The 17813-nt window shown below is 47.7% G+C and overlaps 1 pseudogene; it reads right to left on the reverse strand.

Moving 5' to 3' along the window:
• Nucleotides 1–254: 254 nt before the first annotated feature.
• LOC136158783 (histone-lysine N-methyltransferase PRDM9-like) lies at nt 255–17582 on the reverse strand (annotated as a pseudogene).
• Between the last annotated feature and the right edge of the window lie 231 nt (nt 17583–17813).

Genomic DNA, 17813 nt, shown 5'->3' on the forward strand with positions numbered 1-17813 from the left:
GAGAACCAAACTAGGCCAAGATCTGGGCAGATTCTCTGTGGAAACACTTTTCTGTCCAACAAGCGAGGACTTGTTAACCCACAACTGAACCCCGAGACGTGGGATGTGCGTAACTCTGGAGACTGCAAGGAAGGTGCTTGAGAGGTTTCTTCCCGGGCGGCTCCCCGAGGCTCCTAGAGTTGCTGGACCCAGTGGGGGAGCACTCTTGCTTCTCTCCTCACTGCAGGCCAGACGGTGCCCCCAACCGCACAGCCCTACTCCACCACCTCCCTGAGTTCAACAGAAAACCCCTCGGTCACGAGGCCAAAGAGCAGTCTTCTCGGTGAGCAGAGCAGAGGCTGGTGCGAAGGAGGGTGGAGGCTGAAAGCTTCTTTGCAGAAGAAAAACACGGACGTGTGTTCCCGTGTGTGGTGGCCAGATGCTGCAGTAATTGATGTTCCCCACACATTTATGGGTGGGTTTTAGTTTCTGTATTTTCTAAATTTCTTTTTTTCAAACAGCTGCATATTATGAGCAAATTTTTGCAATGAACCATGAGCACTTGCAAAATAAAATCTTTTTTTTTTCTTTTCCTAAAATGTTGCAGTTTTCTCTGGTGACAGATGAAGAGCCTCCTACTTTTAAGTATTCATTTAATTGGCTGCGCTGGGTCTTAGCTGTGGCATGCAGGGCCTTCAGTTGCAGCATATGGGATCTAGTGCCCTGACCAGGGATTGAACGTGGCCCCCTGTGCTGGGAGCTCAGAGTCCTAGCCTCTGGATCAGCAGAGAATGCTGCGATCTCCTACTTAAAAAAAAGATTAGTTATTTATATTTGGCTGTGCTGGGTCTTCGCTGCTGTGCGGGCTTTTCTCTTGTTGTAGGGCATGGGGGCTGCTCTCTCGTTTCTGTGTTGAACTTCTCCCTGTGGTTGCTGCTCTGGTTGGGAAGCAGAGACTCTAGGCTCTTGGCCTGCAGTAGTTGTGAACGGACTTTTTTGCTCCACGGCACGTGGGGTCTTCCCAGATCAGGGATTGAACCCGTGTCTCCTGCATTGGCAGGTGGATTCTTAACCACAGCACCAGCAAGGGAGTCATTTCCCTCCACGGTTCCTGCCAACATCCCCCTGAAAAAAAAGACTAAAAATAACCTGTTTAGTAAGTTTTCAGGAGTCTGAGCTCTGAGGTCAGCGTCTGTGGTGTCATTCTCCCAAAGGCATCTTGGCTTCAGATACTGGCTGGACTCATGAGTCCAGTAAGCAGGGCAGGTCTGGTGGCTGAAGACAGGCTTGGCCTCTGGAGCTCTGCCCTCACCGACTCACCCAGGGTCCCCAAGCCCTGACAGCCAAGCAGAGCCGCGCGCAGGCGGGGCTGGTACAGCCACGGGGCCGCTGTGGTCAGGGTGGAGCGTGCTGCGGAGGCAGCTGGCTGTCCGCACCATGACTGCTGGCGCCCTGTGTGCCCGGGCAGGGCAGTCACGGTGTCAGGTGGGGCCTGGCCACTGTCCTGGGGACAGGACGGGACCTCACAGAGCTCGCATCCCCACTCCCCATCTCCCAGCTCCTATTCAGATCACAGCTTGTGGCTGCTGGCAGCTCCCTGGGATGGGAGGCTGTGTAATGCACCAACCCACTTGCTCAAGGTCAGCTGAGACCCCCAGCTCTGGGGTCACACAGCATCCCTGCCACCATCCAGGTCATCCCACTTCTGTGAGGGAGGGCCTGTGTGGCGCTGTGGGTGATGGGGGGATTGGGCGTGTTGTGGGCTGGCCCCAAGAGTCAGCTTCTTGAGGGGAGGGGAACAGATGGGAGGGGAGGTAGAAGCTTTGACCTGCTCAGCCTTCCCGGGGATTCCAGGCCCAGCTCTGGTGGGAGGTGCAGGTAAGAAGCCCCTGCAGGTTTCTGGGTCCCCACCATTTTCAGTTGAAGCCCCTCTGCCTACACCACCCCTAACTCTCCCTCCCGTGGCCCCGGCCTGAAGCCACAGAACATGGGGAGTTTACGTGGCTTCCCTTCCTGTAGGGAAACCAAGCCACAGACAAACACGTTCCTTTAAGAAAGCATAGAAACCGGGAAATAATAGTGGGTGGTTATCACTGACATGGTTCATGTAGAGACGCTTCACAAGCCTGGGACACGGAGGGAACTGAGGGCCGTTGCCCCGAGTCCTGGAGCTCGCACCCTCCGCCCCCCGCCCCGTGGCCCACTCTCCCCTTGGTGTCTTCTGGTGGCTGGGCGGACTTCAGCCTCCTGAACCCCTTCTGGAAGGATCAGGCCAGGGCAGAGGTCATTCACAGAGGGGAGAGTGTGGTTGACCTTAAGAATGCCATTGCACCCACTCTGTGTTGGAGCTAGGTTCCGGGTCTGAGCAAGCGTGGCTTCCTGGTGCTGTCCCCACCCTCACTCACCCAGGGTGGGGGGCTTTGTGTCTACCTTGTCCCCTCGTGCAGCCTGGTCACCCCGGGACGCGTGCTGTGTGAGCATCTGCACTGCTCACAGTGCACCCCGGGGCCCATCAGACTTCACTCATGAAAGGGAAGTGTAAGGATGAACTATTCCATGGTTAAGAATTTCAAGGTCGCGACAGCGTTGACCAGAGCGCTCAGGCACATGTACGAGGCCCATGCATAGAGAAGCCGCGGTGTGGGCTTCAAGGACCCTCCGTGTGGGGGTGGGATGGGTGCCGGACGGGGATTTCCTGCAAACGCGGCTCCAGGCTCTGTGCTCGGCAGGGCGACGACTGTGGGCCCTGCCTGTCTGTGGAGGGGCCCTGGGGCTGCCCAGCTCAGCAGGAACGGCAGGGGTGCGAAGGGAGGTCACCTTCCCTTAGCACACCTGACCTCACACCCCCTCATCAGGGCATCCTAGTGCCTGAACAGCCCCTTCTTCGTCTAGCTCTGAAGACCTGGACGGTGTGGGGGCTGGAGGACATGCAAGAAACAAATTCTGTAAAGCAATTATCCTTCTATTAAAAAATAAAAAATATTAAGGAGAAAAACACAAAGGACAGCAAAGATGGGGCTTGCGTTCTCAGCCAGCTTCTGCCAGATTCCATCGCCTGTGCTGACACATCAGACCAAAATGCTGGTGCTCCCACCCTGTATCACAGATGAGAATAGAGACACAGAGAGGTTGAGCATCTTGCCCCAGCTTAGCAGCTGCTGGGGGCAGGGCTGAGACCTGGACCCCTGTAGTCGCATCTGGAGTCCAGATGCTGTGATGACCCCGAGGGAGCGGCAGAGACCAGACGGCCCATGCTGAGTCAGGCTCGCGAGCACACACACACACACACACGCGCATGTGGCCTTCACCTTTGCGGCCACAGAAGTCAGAGGGAAGCAGAGGGTCACCAGGAGAGGCCAAAGGAGAGCCGGGGTCTATAAGGAGGAGAGGCCACACTTCCCAGGAGGCCGGGAATTCCCTTCCCTGGTGATTCTGATTCCACTCTGCATTCCTCTCCCTGGACCCAGGATTGACTGTCCAGTGACCTAACTGAGTTGGCTCCAGAATTATGCCTTCCCAGGGGTTCAGCTAACTGGACCCCAATGCTGTCAGTGTTAAGGGGGGAATGAGTACATAGTCTGGGATTCAGATTTGTTTGGAGACAAAATTTATTAGAAGAGGAGACCTAAAAAACCACGAAGGCAATTGGCATGAACATCTCCAGAACACCTAAGGAACCCTCTGCGGTTTATATCCCTCCTCTCCTGTCATGAAAGTGGAAAGTCTATTTAACAAATAATTCTGTGCTTATCACACGCTTTCTTTAAAATATTTATTATATATTTATTTATTTGGCTCGGCTGTGTCTTAGTTGCAGCATGTGGGAGCTAGTTCCCCAAGCAAATATTGAACGTAGGTCTCTGCATTGGAGTTTTGACCCCTGGACCACTTGGGAATTCTTTCCTCATACTCGTGGGGACAGTAAGGTGTCACAGGCCTCCTCTGAGGCCCCCTTAGAGTTGAGGCATGGGGTGGCTGCAGAAATCCTCCTGTGGCTAAGGTGTGGTTTGTTGCTCATGACTCGCTCACACTCCCTGCAAACAGGGCTTCTCCCCCGTGTGTGTCCTCTGGTGTCTGATGAGGACGGACTTGTGACTGAAGCTTTGCCCACACTCCCTGCAAACATAGGGCTTCTCCCCTGTGTGTGTCCTCTGCTGTCTGATGAAATCTGACTTCTGAATGAAGCTTTGCCCACACTCACCGCAAACATAGGGCTTCTCCCCTGTGTATGTTCTCTTGTGTGAGATGAGATGGGTCTTCTGACTGAAGCTTCGCCCACGCTCCCTGCAAACATACGGCTTCTACCCTGTGTGTGTCCTCTGGTGTTTGATGAGGGTTGATTTCTGACAGAAGCTTCGCCCACACTCCACGCAATCATAGGGCTTCTCCCCTGTGTGTGTCCTCTTGTGTGAGATGAGATTGGCCTTATGACTGAAGTTTCGCCCACACTCCCCACAAACATAGGGCTTCTCCCCTGTGTGTATCCTCTGGTGTGTGATGAGGACTGACTTATGACTGAAGCATCGCCCACACTCCCTGCAAACATAGGGCTTCTCCCCTGTGTGTGTCCTCTGGTGGCTTATGAGGAGGGACTTCTGTCTGAAGCTTCGTCCACACTCCCTGCAACCATAGGGCTTCTCCCCTGTGTGTATCCTCTGGTGTTTGATGAGGACTGACTTATCACTGAAGCTTTGCCCACACTCCCCACAAGCATAGGGCTTCTCCCCTGTGTGTGTCCTCTGGTGTGTGATGAGATGGGCCTTCTGATTGAAGCTTCGCCCACAAGCCCCGCAAACATAGGGCTTCTCCCCCGTGTGTGTCCTCTGGTGTGTGATGAGATGGGCCTTCTGATTGAAGCTTCGCCCACAAGCCCCGCAAACATAGGGCTTCTCCCCTGTGTGTGTCCTCTGGTGTCTGATGAGGGCTGACTTCCGATGGAAGCTTCTCCCACACTGCCCGCAAACATAGGGCTTATCCCCTGTGTGTGTCCTCTGGTGTGTGATGAGGACTGACTTCTGACGGAAGCTTCGCCCACACTCCCCGCAAACATAGGGCTTCTCCCCTTGTGTGTCCTCTCGTGTGTGGTGAGACTTGACCTGTCCTTAGAGCCTTGCCCACTCTCCGCATGTGACCCTCATAATCCCTGAGACCCCTGCCCCCGTGAGCAATGTGCCTGTGTCCTCTGGATTCAGTTTCTGGCTTGTGCTGGGCTCGTCTGTCATTCTCTCATGCACCCCAGAATCCCCCATTTGTCCTCAGGGTGAGTTGGAAGAGGCCCTTGAAATCCTCTTCAGCCTTACACTTTTCAGCAATTGTTGGGGCCTGTCCTTGGCCTCGTGGCCCTCAGGTTTGTCGCTCGGGCTGTGTGGTTTGGAATATCTCCGATTTTGACTGCCTGGGCAGGGATCCTCTGGTTGGAGGCGGTCTCTTTCAGATGGTCTCTGGAGGGTCTGAGAGGGGTGACTGCGTTGGATGTGTTGGCTGAGGAATTTCTGGCTGGAGAAGGCCAGAGAGCAGGAGGCACATGGGTGGATCTTGGGCTTCGGTTCTGCTGAAAGAGGAAGATTTTGTCAGGTAGCTGGTTTGCCGTGGTCAGGCCTTGCCCACTCATCATCTAAGTGTTGACAGTGCACGATCTGTCGCCCATCAAGTGCCTTTACAGTCCACTCTTCCATTCCACTGTTATTCTCTACATCTACAGAAATCCAGGAAGCGGGTGTCAAGGGCCTTTTCTACATATCACCCAGATAGGGACCTTCCAGCTGCATCAGAGGCAACGTCTCTCCTGATAGAGATGGATCTGCAGGGAGTTTCCCTGCGTGTAGGTGTCTGAAAAGTCACGTCACAGTGGCCCCAGGTATTTACCCTACTGAGGGATAAGACTTGATGACTTAGGTGGAAACTCCTGAGTGGCTCCCTGTGAGGGGAAAGGGTCTATTAAGTTAGGGGAGCCTGGCCTGGAGCTCTCTGCATATGGGAGGCAGCACGGGGGGTGGTTAGAGCAGGTGTGGCTAATTCTGACTTTGTGGTTCCTTGTTCAAAGAGCAGCCTTTGTGCCGATCTCTGCAGGAAGTGGGTTTGAGCCTGGATGAGACCGAGCGACCCAAGTCCCACTGACTACAGGTCTGGCTCCTGCTGCCCAAACTGGTTCACAAATTGCTCCTCTCTCAGTTTCCCATAAATCATAAAATAAAGGCATATCCTTTCTCCAGCCTCACCAGTACTCATACCTCATTTATTTCATTCAGGCTTAATCCACTTAACATGCACTAGGAATCCATGTTTAAAAATACATGTCCAGTCAGACCCTTCACAACCTCACTCCCAAGCATCTTCAGACAGCCCACTCCCCCCTCATGTCTGGCAATGAACTGATCTCTGAGGGGACTCCCCGCTATTGTCTCTTCCCAAAAGTGAACCAAAGGATCGTCTTAGCACAGAGAACATGCTGCTTGCAGCTGAAAGCCTGGCGGTTGTTCTGTGTCACCCAGGAGGACCCTTGGGGCCTGCACGTGGACACAGGCCCTGAGGCTTCCGTGTCCCGTCGAGCCTCCTTCCTCTCCCTCTGTGCTTCCTCCTGCGACTCCTGGCATGGCCTCGCTTCCCGGTCCTTGGGCTGCGGCACTGGCTGCTCCCCTGCCTGGAATCCTTCCCCGTAGGTCTTATCTCTGCAGAGACCCTGTCGCACCGTCCTGCACCACACCCCACCCTCTGCTCACGCTGATCCGAGGCTCGTTCCCTGCGCTGGTTTTCCTCAGCACCGGCCCCTGTCTGGTGTGAAGCCCCTGCTGCCCCAGGGCAGTGGTTCTGTCTGTTTCGGGACGTGGAGCCCCGTCTGTCACAGAGCGTGAACTCACATGACAAAAGACTGGAACAGGAACTGAATGCGCATCACTGTACACGTGTCGCTTAGAAATGGGAGGAAATGAAGAAGAAACAAATAAAGGGCAGAGAGGTGGTAGGTGCTCGAAATGTTGCTTTTTGCTTCTCAGCCTTTTAGCAGAAGGTGATGTTGCACAATTTTTTGCATGAAATATTAAAAATTAGAACTAACATTTTCAATATAAAATTTCTCCTAACAGTCATATGAAAAGAATCAAATTCTGAGACATTTTAATTGCAACTCAACTGACTTAGGACTGGATTGTCCTCTGCTTCGAAATCGGACCACGGAGGCTCCCAGGATGGGGTGGGGTGCTGGAAGAGGGGAGACACTCACCTCTCCCGGTCGCGAGCTCACTCTTCCCCCTGCTGTTCCGCTTGATGCCAAGGTCCTGACCATACTCGTCCCCGTACCAGACCAGCAGCTCACAGCCCGGCCTGACCACGCGGCAGGTTCGGTAGAAGATCTGCCCGTGATACTGGAAGGCCACCAGGTTCTGCTCCTCGTCGTCCCGGGCACAGTTCACATACCTGGGGTCGAGGCCGGGAAAGGGAAAGAAAACTCAGGTGAAGAGTGCCCTCCACTGTCCGCCCATGTCCAGCTCCTTGCCTTCCGCCTCTGAGGCCGCCCCTCATGTGGACCTTCTGTTCACACCTTCGACCAGGCCATGTGAATTCCCACGCTTTTCTCTCCTTACATAAGTAGCCATTTTCCGGAGCCCAGTTCCAGACTCATCTCCACCTGGACTGTCCGTGAGGCTGGTGACCTCCAGCTCCTCTAAACTCTGAATTAAGTTCTCTTTCATCCACAGGACTTGGTGCTTCTTGGCTAACACGCATCCCTCAGCACTCACCCCAGCCTGCCTTCTCTCCCGAGGCTTTCTCCCATCTCCCCACGTGTATCCAGGGTCCTATTCGCTTGCCCACCCCCTCCCACGTAAACTTGGAGAGAGCTCTGATATAGCTTGAGACACGGAACAGTAATAGTTTGTTCACTGTCTGCCTGCCCTGATGAAAGGAGAGGCCCTCAGAGAATGGCCCTGCTCAGGGCCAAGCTGCCCCCCATTCCTTCCCAGGCCTCAGGGCCCACCTCTCACTGGAACCAATCCTGAGGAGGTTTTTGCCCACAGAAAGTCAAGGTCTCCTGTGTTAGGTCATCCTGGCGTGTGCACTTACTCAAAGATAGAAAAAGTAAGGTTACTGCTCCTAAAATCAATTGGCTAATGTCTGTCTGCAGTATGTTCTCCAAAAGGACATGGGTTGTGTGATCTGCTTCAGTACCGAAGTTCACTGTCTAAACTGCACCATAAAGGGCGTGAGAAGTGTCCACTAAGTGAGTTAAAGTGTTCCTGGTGAATCTAGATGCTTCAAGTTGTTTTCAAGTCCACCAGTTTTGTTCAGCATATAGACTTGTATCTTGACGGCACATGCCATATTTTTATTTCCTTATTTCTAGTGTCTTTTGAAATGAAAGCGTATGGTATTGAGGGAAAAGAGGAAGGAAGATGTGAAAGCTTTTGAGGGAGCCGGGTTGAGAAGGAAAGGGGCGTGGGATGGAGGGAGTCTCAATGTCTACACACTGCAGACTCACTGCACTCACCTCATCCAGTTGGCCCAAGACGTGTCCTTTCCATCCACATACTCGTAGCAGTTCCTCACTTTGGTGATCTGAGGGTCAGAGAAAGAGTTACAAGCTTTCCTCTTTTTTTTTTTTTTTTTTGGTAGGAAGCAATAGAAGAGCTATTTCCCTGTGTAGTCATTGGTGCTTTTCAGCCTGCATGGATTCAACTGCCAGTCGGACCACACGGTAAGCTCCTTACTCATCATTCCAAGTCTGAGTCCCTTGATTCATTGAAGGCAAGGGCTCCACAAGGGAGGAGTCACTTCTGTGTATCTCTACACTGTGCTCCCACCTCTCCTCTGACCTTAGAGAGAGGTCTAAGTGTCTGTACACTGTGTTCCCACCTCTCCTCTGACATTTAGATGGAAGTCCTGTGGTCACGCCCACGGCACACAGTGCACAGGGCTGACTGTGTCATTGACGACCATGTTATCACCATCTGCATCCTCATATGTAGACATGAAATACCCACCACCACGTACAAGTGATTAGAGGCCAGAGGACAGGGAAACGGGTGCTTCTCACCAGCCAGGCGTATCCACTGTTGGCGGCCTCTTCATCGTCTGTGATCTGGCCCTCATAGGGGCCAAAGTGCAGGCCCAGCGGCAGATCGGACGCCTCGTTCCACACTCCAAGCCCAGCGTCAGTAATGCACGACAGTCTGATGCTTAACCCAGGGGGCAGCGTGAGGACTGAGCGATTGGCATGCCCCTTTTCCACTGCACAGTCCTTTAAAAATGTTGGGGGCCCATGGGCAGCACAGCTGTCGATGAAGAAGTTCTGACACTCCTCACAATCTGGAGGTGAGAACAGGGATGAGAGGAGGTACAGTGATGTTTCTGGTCGTAAAGACCTTCATAAAGAACTAGGGCATTCATGGCATTTGTCCTCGATCCTGCACCCCAAGTCATAGAGGAAGGGGATGGCCGGTGGACTAAATGTTGAGGTGAGGTTAGTGGACCAAGGCCTCATTGCCCCTTCTCCGTGAGTGGGCCAGCGGGGTCACTCACAGAGGTAGTCGTCATCCTGGGGCTCGCTGACCTCTTGGTACACGTGGCCCTTTCTTTCCCGTAGACTGTACCCCTTCACTCCAGTCTCCTTTCTTCTGAGTTCTAAGATGGAGAACAGAAGCTAAGCAACGCTGGTGGGGTCTGGGGAGTTAGTCCCATTTTATCAGAAAGTGTGAGATCTCCTACCTGTTCATCTCTACACTTTGTTAAAATTTTCTTATATGTATTTTTCAAACTTTTACTTTCTTAATTTTATGTTTTCATGTTCCATTATTTATTTCTCGGCCAGACTGCATTGCTTGTGGGATCTTAGTTCCCTGACCAGGAATGGAAGTAACACCTCCTGCAGTGGAAGCGTGGAGTCTTAACCTCTTAACCACCAGGGAGTCCCTTCTCTATGTTTTCTTTCTTCTCCCTTTAAATACAGTTTCAAGAGACTGAGGCTCCACTGACCACAGATGCCCAGTTCAGTGATAGCTTCCTGCACTTCCCATTAGTAGGTTTAACTTCCCAACCTTCCGACTTAGGTAATAGTTCATCGACACATCTACTCAGAAAATATGTGTTAAGCGCACATGACAAGTAAGGCATTGAGCAGAGGTCTGGGCATGAACACTAACAAAGCATGGTTCCTCTTATCACAGTTGCATTTATTGAACTACTTGTAGGTGTCAGACTTTTGCATTTAATGTAAGGTTTTCAAGCACTGTATGAGTCATGTATCCTTATCCTCACTTTACAGATAGCATTCAGGATCTCAGAAATTGTATAAGATTTTCCCAAGGCCCCAGTGCTAACTTCATCTCTCAGATCAGTCCAGCTTAAACCCCGCCTACCCAAAGTCCCTTCCACACACCTAGGCCATGCTTATTAGTTTTTCTACAGGAATTAGAGGAACTAATTAGAGGAACTCCCCAAATTTCTCTTACCGACTTTTTGTCTGGGGTGCTGTCCAGGGGTCCTTGCTTTTCTGTGATGGGGCACTGGATTCTGAGCCTGCTTGGAGCCACTTGTCTTCAGCGATTCTGCTGCTCCCGGCAATTCCTTCAAACTAGATTCATTACTTAATGGTTCCCTGGACATTCTCTTCCATGTGAGTAAAAGACAACATGCATTTCTTTAGTTCTTTAGGACTTTATGAAGTGTTTTCACATGCATGACTTTAGTTAATACTTTGACAATTCTTGGAAATACCTGATATGGGGGGAAGGGGTCTGAACACTGGAGTGTAAAATAAGGACCTACGTGGATAGTGAATCAAAACTAGAATTCATATCTTAAGGTTCTTCCCGTTCAACTTTCTGCATAAAAGTGAGAGCAACGCAGGGAGAAAAGCTGGAGGTCAGGGAAAGAGGAGGGTAAGGGCTCGTAGAGAGATCCTCAGGGTTTCTCTTAATAGTGGCCCTTTGACGGACGAGGACGTATGGAAAATTACAGAGGGGACAATACACATGTGGAAAACAAGGTGACAAAGCAGTGAGATTAAGAAGAGAAAAGACGATCGGCAGAAACATATTTAGACAAGAAAGAAAATGAGATGAAAGCTGCAGGTTGCCATGTCCTAGCGACAATGTTTGGAATTAAAGTAGCCGGTCTTGTCAATTCTCCTCGAACAAGGTTGTATGACTAGCTGGTTCTACTCAGTTTCCTGATCCGTGAATTGGTATACAGGCTAATTCTTAATATTATAGTGGACATGAAATTTAATAACCTTCAACAAATTGTTGCGTGTAGTATTTAATACAGTAAGAACGTGAACGTACATCCCTTACGTATCAATTTATTCCCTAAACTGCCACTATATTTCAAGTGCAACTCACAGATACTATCTTCAGCATCCTTTGACCTTTCTACTCCTAGATGAATGCTTAAATGTGGAGTCACTCACTCACGAACCATTCAGGGGGCACTTAGGGGCTTTGAGGTGGGCCTGGACTTCTGAGAACTAATGGGTGTGGGCTAGGATCTCAAACCTCACAACACAGGGGCAGGCTAAACAAATGATTACAAACAGGAGAGTTGCTAATTAGAGCTCAGTGGAAGGAGTTGTTACTCCCTCCTACAAGAATGAGCATTTGAAATGATGCCCAGATGATGAGTTTCTACTCAAAAGCAGATAATCTATGTGAAGTCCTTCTGTTATTTTCTTATTTGTTGCTTTTCAGTCATAAACCTGAGGCTTATCAGGGTTGCAAGTTGCTTCCTCATATTGGAGTGGGAGGCTCTGTGGTAGGGATCCTGTCTCCTTCTTCATCTTGGACTGTCCACTCTACAAACTGCCCAGCATATCTTTAAGCTTCTTCATCTTGGACTGTCCACTCTACAAACTGCCCAGCATGTCCTTAAGCTTCCCTTAGTCAGATGTCTTAGCATATCCCTCCCTAGCAAAGCACAAAAAACTGAGGTTGAAAACATCTCTCAGATGAATGATATAAAGATGCATGAATAAGCTTCATAGAACTATGGAAGTTTTAATCAGTTTGTAAGGTGTTTAGAGAACGTGCATTGGTTTACATTACACTACCAGTGATACTGTGGTCTCAGGTATATAATCAAATGTTTCTTACCTTTTTTTTTTTTTTGTATCTATAATGGTGATAGCTCTATACCTACTTATAGGTACTGTAGGATTGATTTAAGGTTTAAGCAAGTTTATTCACATAAAATACTTGAAGTCTAAAATATTATGAAAATAATGTAACAACAGAACAACCTACTACTGTTGTTGTTCTTACTAACTGCAAAGATGGTGATGATATCAGACATTGTACTAAAGACTCAGGACAGGGAGGCAGCGGTCTCCAGGATCTCTGTGTTTTCTGCTATTCTCACCTGTGACTCGATCCATGAGGAGGTTATTTTGGCAACAGGATTTGGGAAATACTCACTTTCTGGGGTTTACTGTGCTCCACTCTGAAGGGCATCGAAGAAGGTTTACCTAAAAAACGATGAGAATCAGTGTTTTGGTTGGGAAATGTTTCCAAACTCTGGGTATTCTAATTAAGGACACATAATTCTAAGCCAGAGAGTGACAAAGACAATGATTACCAAAGGAGGAATGGAAAATGATTTCTGTATCATCAACTCCCATGGTTCCACTGGGAGTATTACATAGTTTTCTTAAAATTAAAAAAATATATGAAACTTCATCCGTGCCTCATCTGATTTTCATAAAATATCTAATAAATTTAATAGTCTTTCATGACAAAAGTTCTCAACAATGTAGGAATAGGAGGAAGTGACTGCAATATAATAAAGGTCATATATTGAAAGTCTACCTCTAACATCATAGTCATCAGTGATAAAGATCAAGAAGAAAAGCCAAGGATGCCCGTTATCAAATTTGTGTTCACCATAATATTAGAACTCCTAGCCAGCGCTGTAGGTTAGAAATGGAAACAAAAGGCTTCCATTTGGAAAGAAAGAAGTAAAATTATGTCTGCTCACAGGGGCATGGTTTTATGTGCAGAAAAATCTTTAAATCCACACACACAAAATTCCTGCAGAGAAAGTTGCACGGTACAAAATCAACACTCAAATATCTTTCCATGCATGAAGAATGACCATTTCACAAAGGAAAATAAGAAAACAATACTATTTATTTTTTATTTTTTTAAAGCTATATTCAAGAGCTAAATTATAAAAAAAATATTTATTTTTATTTCTTTGTTTTTTCCAGGATTTTGTTGCGGCATGTGGGATCTAGTTCCCTGACTAGGGACTGAACGCAAGTTCTCTGCATTGGGAGTGTGGAGTCCTAGCCACTGGTCAAAGAATCTTATTTATAATAGCATTGAGAAGAATGAAGTAATTAGGAATAAACTTAAGGAGATGAAAGACTCATATGTTGAAAACTACAAAATATTGCTGAAAGGAATCTGACATAAATAATCGATAGGTGTCTCATGTTTATGGATTTAGAGGCTTAATATTATTAAGCTGTTCATACTACCCAAAGCAATTTAAAGATTCAATTCAATTCCTATTAAATTCCCAATGGAAGTTTTTTCAGATATAGAAAATCCATCCAACAGTTAACACGGAATCTCAGAGCACCCCAAACTGGCAAAGCAATCTTAGAAACAACAGCAAAGCTGGAGGCCTCTGATTTCAGAACACACTACAAAGGGACAGGAACCACAAGAGTGTGGATTTGGCAAAACATGTGTGCTTAGCTGCTCAGTCTTCTTGACTTTCTGTGACCTTTGGGACTGTAGCCCACCAGGCTCCTCTGTCCAGGGGATTTCTCAGGCAAGAATACTGGACAGGGTTGGCATTTCCTTCTCCAGGGGATCTTCTTAACCCATGGATTGAACCCGCATCTCCTGTGTCTCCTGCACTGAAAGCAGATTCTTCACCTGCAGAGCCACTGAGGAAGCTGGCTGGCATAAAGACAGATGTCAATCAATGGAACAGAATAGACAGCCAGAAATCAACTCTTGGATACATGGTCTAATGATCTTCATCTAGCGTGTCAAGATAATGGGGAAAGCTTAATCCCTGTAATGAATGGTGCTGGGGAAACAAAATAACCATATGCAAAGTAATGAACATCTTACATCTTGAAGAAAAATCAACTCAGAATGGATTAAAGACATTTATGCAAGACTTGATAAGACCCTTAGAAGACAACAAGGGTGAAGCTTCACGACACTGATTCAGCAATGATTTCTTAGATATGGTGCTAAGTGCACAAGTATTAGTAACAGTGTAAAAATAGACAAATGAGATTAATCTTAAAACCTCTGTGCAGCAAAGGACACTGAACAGAGTTGAAAAGGCCACCGACATGATGGTAGAATATATTTGTAAAATCTGCATCTGATAAGGGGTTTTTAAGCATACACCAGTTTGAAGGATACCTATAAGCCAGGAAGAAAACCTGATGGACAATGATGGCACCTTGATATCAAATTTCCATGTTCCAGCATTGTAAGAAAACAAATTTCTGTGGTTTAAGGAATGCAGTCTGTTTTGTTATCGCAATCTGCCCTGACGAACAGTGAGAGAAGGAATTGAATAGACAATTCTCCAGAGAAAATACACAATGGCCAACAAATATATGAAAAGATTCTCAATATTACTAATCGGTACAGAAATACAAATTGAAACCTTCTGGGATGGGCAATATGTATAAGAAGAAAATAACAAGTTTGGTAAGGATATGGAGAAATTGGCACCCTTATACACTATTGTTGGCAGTATAAAATGTTGCAAGCTTTCTAGAAAAGACTATGGAGTTTCCACAGAAAATTAGAAGTGCTGTATGATCTAGCAATCCAACTCAAGAGTGGGTTTCTGTAAAAAATTGAAAGCAAGATAATGAGTAAATAGTGGGCACATGTATAGTCATTGCCACATTATTCCCAATGGGCAAGATGTGTGAGCAATCTAAATGTTCATTGGTGGATAAAAGATAAAGATTATATATAAGATATATGTTATAGCTCTTATATCCACAATGGAATGTTTTGAAGCCTTAAAAAATATTTCTGTCATATGCTACATCATGGATGGGCCTTGATGATATTATACTAAGTGAAATGAACCAATCAAAAAAGACAAATATGGCCTGATTCCACTTCTCTGAGGTATTTAAATTAAATCCATGGAAACAGAAAATATAATTGTGGTTGCCAAGGGCTATGAGGAGGAAGGATTGGAGAATTGTTCCTCAGTGGATTAGGGCTTCAGTCACGCAAGATGTAACACTTCTACAGATTTGTTGTACAGCAATGTGTATATATAATCCCGGTGGCTCAGCGGTAAAAAATCCACCTGCAATGCAGGAGATGCAACAGATGCAGGCTCAATCCGTGCGTTGGGAAGATCACCTGGAGCAGGACATGGCAACCCACCCCAATATTCTTGCCTAGAGAATCCCATGGACAGAGGAGCCTGGTGGGCTCCAATCTATGGGGACACAGAGTCAGACATGACTGAGTGATTAGCAATGTGGCCACTAACACTAACGTGTACATAGTTAGCAGCGGTGTGCCATACACTCAGAAACTGTTAAAAAGGTAAATAAAGACGAGCAGGCATATGGTGAACCGAGGCGTATGTATTCCCTAAGAATCTCTCCTTATGTCAAAACCTTTGCAGACAACCAAATGTTTGGTTTTCATGTCCCTTTCACTAGTTTTAATAACCTAAGGGGACAGAGGGACGTCCCTGGTGCACAGTGGATGAGAATCTGCCTGCCAGTGCAGAGGACACAGGTTCGATGGCTGGTCCAGGGAGATGCCACTTTCTGCGGGGCAGCTAAGCCTGTGTGTCAGAAACTACAGAGCCTGCACGTGCTCTGCAACGAGAAGACACTCACCGCAGCCAGAGAAAGCCTATCCACAGCAACAAAGACCCAGTGCAGCCAAAACTAAATAAGTACTTTTTTAAAATCTGGGAGAACAGAGATCCATAGATGGAGAATCATAGAACTATCTAAATTGTTTTCTCCAGTCATGCAGATTAACTCTTCTAAAGTGAGCAGCAGAAGAGGAAGTGAGCTGCTCACTTCTATTTTATAATAAGTGTACTTCATTTTATTTACCTGATGCCATCTCTGGTCAGTGAAATGTGGGAAAGATCATGGAGAATAAATAGTTCTCTCAAACCCTTTCCCAGAATCAAAATAAAGAATTAGTTTAACGTTAGGGTAAGAAGATCATGAGTTTTATTTTATATACATATATACATAATGTATCTTGACATAATATGTTAATCATTTCCTCTTTGAAGAGATTTAATCCAATAACCAATAACCAATCTGTTTGGTGAATTTATTTCTAAAGGATCTTTAACTGCCTTTCACTAAGAATGTTTAGCAAAAATAATTCTTTTTAAAAATAATGATAAATATTAACCATAAAACTTTTGAGAATTACACTGGAAAGCCTATACATTCATCTTCATTCAGGCTAATGTAAATATTCAGCCACAGCCACTTGGGAATGGTGAAAATTATGTTTTCCTTGCTACTGGCTGAGATGTAGTTGAGACCTAAGCCCAGGCTGGTTTCAGGAAGACACGTCCACACCCTCCTGGCCTCTCACCTTGCTGCCTTGGTGTCCATTCTTCATCAGAATCCTCAGAGTCATCTCCCTGGGGCTTGATGGCCTGCCTGCGGGGATGCATGAAATCTGGTCGAGTGGCTCTGAAACCTGGAAAGAAGCAAAACATTTGTTCTAAGAAGGGGAAACAAAGCATAGAAGCAATGGAAAGTGTCACAGAGTCAGGGGATCAGTAGGATGGGCTGGGAGAATGTAGAACAATGCAAGAGGTGAGCTCTGCACTGCAGGTCACCCTCCCTCTGGTTCAGAACTGTAAACATTTCCTCCAGGTTAGTCTCCACACAAAAGGGAACTGTGAGCAGGTGAAGCCACCTAAGAGCAGGCCAAGTGAACAATGAGGGTGAAGACTTGTTTCATGTTTCCCAGGCTCACAGGCGCCCAGCACTTCCTGTTACCTATGGCAATCAGCACTCCGTAGTTTCTTTTCACATTCCTATATCGGATTTTTTCCCATTCTCCCATCTCTTCCCATTCTTCCTTGGAGAAGTATACGGAGATGTCTTTGAAAGCATCTTTGGCCTAAGGAAAATAATAGATTTCATCAGTGATTTACTAATCTAAGTCAGACCTTAGAGCTGGGCCTTCTCCTCCACCTATTGTGCAGGGAATAGCCTGAAGCTCCTGGATGGTCTGTGTGAGAGAGGGATGAAGACTTTCCTTCCCGACTGTTTCCTCCTTAACTGAACAAACTGAGCATTTTCCTAGCTCTCCCTGGACACAGAGCAGTTGAGAAGCTAGTGTCCTGTTTTGTCCCACTCTACCCCACCATCTCAGACAGGACCAGGTATTCCCATCCTGTGTACAGTCACAGGGACTTTCACTCAGCTGCCAAGGCAAGCAGTCTGTGGTGCTTCAGGGACCAGCGCCATGTCCTTCCTATAGAGCTGACTTTGAGCCCAGCTTTGCCGACTCCACCTCTCACCGTGGACTTCCGCTCTGTTCTCCCGGCATTTCCCTCAGTGCTCTCCTCTGGAGACCTGTTCGGCCTCACGGCCATTGGAGTGCTCAAGGCCAAGGTGCCTGTGGAAGAAGAAGGTGCTGAGATAGCCCAGACCACTGTCCAGAGCCTGAGCTGCTTGCCTTGGGTGGAGTGTCCAGGGCAGTAAGGCGAGGGGAAAGTCAGGGTGAGGGTATTGGTGGGATGGACGGATCCTGACTAGATATGACAGATCAGCCTAATATGAACTAGATTTGGTTTCTTTGGTTCCCCTACAATTCAGCCCCTCTGAAGGAAGGCACTGGGAGGGATGT

The sequence above is a fragment of the Muntiacus reevesi genome, chromosome 1, assembly GCF_963930625.1.
Source record: "Muntiacus reevesi chromosome 1, mMunRee1.1, whole genome shotgun sequence".
NCBI classification, from domain to species: domain Eukaryota; kingdom Metazoa; phylum Chordata; class Mammalia; order Artiodactyla; family Cervidae; genus Muntiacus; species Muntiacus reevesi.